Here is a 3348-nt window from a genome sequence, read left to right as displayed (position 1 = left end):
CGGGAGAGCGGGCTGGGAACCGGGCTGGGGACCGGGACTGGGAACGGGGCTGGGACCGGGAGAGCGGGATGGGGACCGGGACTGGGAACGGGGCTGGGACCGGGAGAGCGGGCTGGGAACCGGGCTGGGGACCGGGACTGGGAACGGGGCTGGGACCAGGAGAGCGGGATGGGGACCGGGACTGGGAACGGGGCTGGGACTGGGAGAGCGGGCTGGGGACCGGGACTGGGAACGGGGCTGGGACTGGGAGAGCGAGCTGGGAACCGGGACTGGGAACGGGGCTGGGACCGGGACGGCGGGCTGGGACCGGGGCCAAGAACCGGGATTGGGAACCGGCCGGGAACCGGGCTGGGAACGGGAGAGCGGGGTGGGAACGGGGCTGGCGCCGGGACGGGGAAGGGGAATGGGGGACGGGACTGGGAACCGGGCTGGGAACGGGACTGGGGAACTGGGCTGGGAACGGGATAGGGGAACGGGCTGGGACCGAGACTGAGGAACAGGACTGGAGATCGGGCTGGGAACGTGGGGAGCGGGCGGGAACGGGGCTGGGACCGGGATTTGGAACCGGACTGGGGACTAGGCTGGGACCGGGGGGAGCGGACTGGGAACTGGGCTGGGAACGGGATGGAGAGCGGGGCTGGGGAACCGGGCTGGGAACGGGACTGGGGAAAGGGCTGGGACCGGAGATAGGGACAAGGCTGGGACTGGGGGAGCGGACTGGGAACGGGTGTAGGACCTGGGCTGGGGAACGGGCTAGGAAGGGGACTGGGGAACGGGCTGGGACCGGGGAACAGAACTGGGGACCGGGGATGGGCGCCAGGCTGGGACCGTGGGGAGCGGACTGGGACCTGGGCTGGGGAACGGGGCCGGTAACCGGGCTGGCAACGGGCCTGGGGGTACCACGGGATAGCGATGGCGTGTGGGGAAATCCCTCTGGGAAAAGGCAGTGTCCATAGAGGGGACAGAGGATCCTGCAGCTTCAGTCAGTAAAGGGAGAGAGGCCTTGGGGCACATCCCCGCGGGGTTTTCTCTCCCGAGGTTCCTTTTATCCCAAATCCGCCGCTCGCTCGGTGCCCTCTGCCTTCCCCCTCTGGCCGAGGTACCAGGGAGGTGCAGCCTTCCCGAACCGCCTGCCACATATCCCCCCTTGAACAGGTTATTTACCCCAAAGTTTAGAAACTCGGGGTTGTGCGGCCCCATTTGGCTGTTTAGGAGTCAAACTGCCCAGGTTCTGGAACAAACCCGCGGCTGAAGTTGGGAGAGACATTAAACCCCATTTCAAAGCCGTTAGCAGCCATGGAATTGTTTGTAAAGACATCAGCACACATCTTCCCTATCAGGAATGATGGGGATGGGGATGGGGATGGGGACAGGGTGTAGGGATGGGGAGAGGCTGGAGATGGGGATAGAGATGAGGATTGGTGTGGGAATAGGGATGCATGCAGGGTTGGGATTAAATACCCGAGATGGTATTTTTTGTTTGGACTTAGATGTTTATTCATTCTTACCTATATTACAGTCTCACAGACTGAGTTCTACAGCATTTCACTCTAACAAACTAAAAATGGAGTCTTACCTCTTTCTCATAAGGTTTTTTAAAGATAGACTGTCCAATTAAGAAATGACATTTAGATTACTTTTACTTTTAACCTAACAACTAACTACCCATGGCTTGTAATGTGGAATTTTATCTGATTACACAATACCACCTAAACCTATGAAGAAGAAGCTGAAGAAGAAGGATAAGTCTCTGTTCTAAAACTTTCATCTTACTTTATATATATTATTGTATTCTAAAACCTTAAACTTTAAGTTTTCTACTATGTGATATTACACATTTCTATTCAAACTATACACTTATAATCTCAGTTTTATCATTCAATTTTGGAAGTCTTCTTTATGGCTTTAAGTCAAAAGCAATGTTTTCTTGGGGGTCAGTGCCTGTCAGCACAGAAAGTTTGAAATTCTCAGTAACCAGGGTTCCAACAGGGGTGGGACTGGATGATCTTTAATAATCTTCTCAAACCCAAAGCATCCTCTGACATCACTCTGTGTTTCGCATTGCAGGTGTTGCAGCAGCACCACAACACAAACCACTCTCACAGGACATTCATCTGAAAAACCAGCAGAATAAAAAGAGTCAACAATAAATCACTGCTGAACAAGGGAGCTCTGAACTCGAAAGCCATGACGTGGAGCTGTTCTCTGAGTTGTTGCTGTCTCTAAGCAATAGCAGCCCTGCTCAGCCCCACGTGCAGTGAATGGCCACTGGTGTTCTGCTGTTCCTCTGACAGCTTCCACTCCCCATGAACACATCCCACTGCTGCAGGTCTGCCTTGCTTCACAGTCTGACCATCCCTGCTGAGGGCTGCTGCTTTGAACACATTTCACCAGCTCGGGTTGCTCCAAGCCCTGTCCAACCTGGCTTTGATCACTTGCAGTTTGATTGCTGAGTCCAAATATTCATAACGAAAAAAACATTTCCATCTACACATCAGCAATGATCTACCCAGTGGAGCAGGAGAGAAACAAAAAGCTGATTTTTCCCCTGCCACAACCCCAGCTGTAAGAATGTGAACAATGAGGCACAGAGCACCACTGAAGTTCCAAAGAAAACAAGTTCACATGCAGACAGGCTTGAGCCAGATAAGCTGACACAATCTGTATCCCATATGAGAAGCTTTGCCAGGGAATTTGAAGCCAATCTTTGCTTCCATTTTTAAGCAGAAAATCCTTATGTCAAAGAAAATAAAACTGTAGAGAAAAGCATGGACTGAGTATTTGGGGCAAAAGGCATAAAAATAAAGCTGCACCACTGAATACTGGAGGAGTGTTGGGAGAATCTTTCTGTGTTAAGCACTAAAAACAAACAAACAACCCACAAAACAACCAAACCCAGGGCACATTCTGAAATGGCAGCATGGTTTGTGCATATAAAATATGGATATATTTGAAGGTTTCCTTCCTCAGGGTGCCATGGAGTGGGGTCAGCACACTTTAGGAATGGCACATGCAGGGTCAGGCAGCCCAGGCAAGGGGGTCACACAAACTCAGGCATTATTCCCTAAATCCTCAGGGAGCTGGGGAAGTGCCAGCCATCATGAGCAGGGCCTTGCTGTGAAAATACCTTGCAGTTATTTCGCTGAATGGGTTTTTAGGCTGTATTAAATGCAAATTCACTTCTTCTTGCCATGGCATGGGGGTTAGAGGCAGGGCACTCATCTACTCAGCTCCCCAAGGCACTCAGGAAAATGTGATTTTTTGACTGACCTCCTGTTTGAATTATCCTGCCAGCCTCAGAACAAAAGACTGCTTTATTAGATTGCTTGCCTTTGGGATTTTTTTAGG

At 52.3% G+C, this 3348-nt stretch overlaps 1 long non-coding RNA gene across 1 annotated transcript; it reads left to right on the top strand.

Annotated features, from left to right (window-relative positions):
- The first annotated feature begins 672 nt into the window (after positions 1-672).
- LOC129127498 (uncharacterized) lies at positions 673-2825 on the top strand. The gene is made up of 2 exons (XR_008535190.2): positions 673-1155; positions 2068-2825. It is a non-coding gene; the product is annotated as an uncharacterized LOC129127498 (long non-coding RNA).
- Positions 2826-3348: the final 523 nt, after the last annotated feature.

This window comes from Agelaius phoeniceus, chromosome 1 (genome assembly GCF_051311805.1).
Source record: "Agelaius phoeniceus isolate bAgePho1 chromosome 1, bAgePho1.hap1, whole genome shotgun sequence".
Lineage (NCBI taxonomy): Eukaryota > Metazoa > Chordata > Aves > Passeriformes > Icteridae > Agelaius > Agelaius phoeniceus.
Note: the sequence above shows the minus strand (reverse complement) of the source record. Positions and strands in the feature narration are given on the sequence as shown.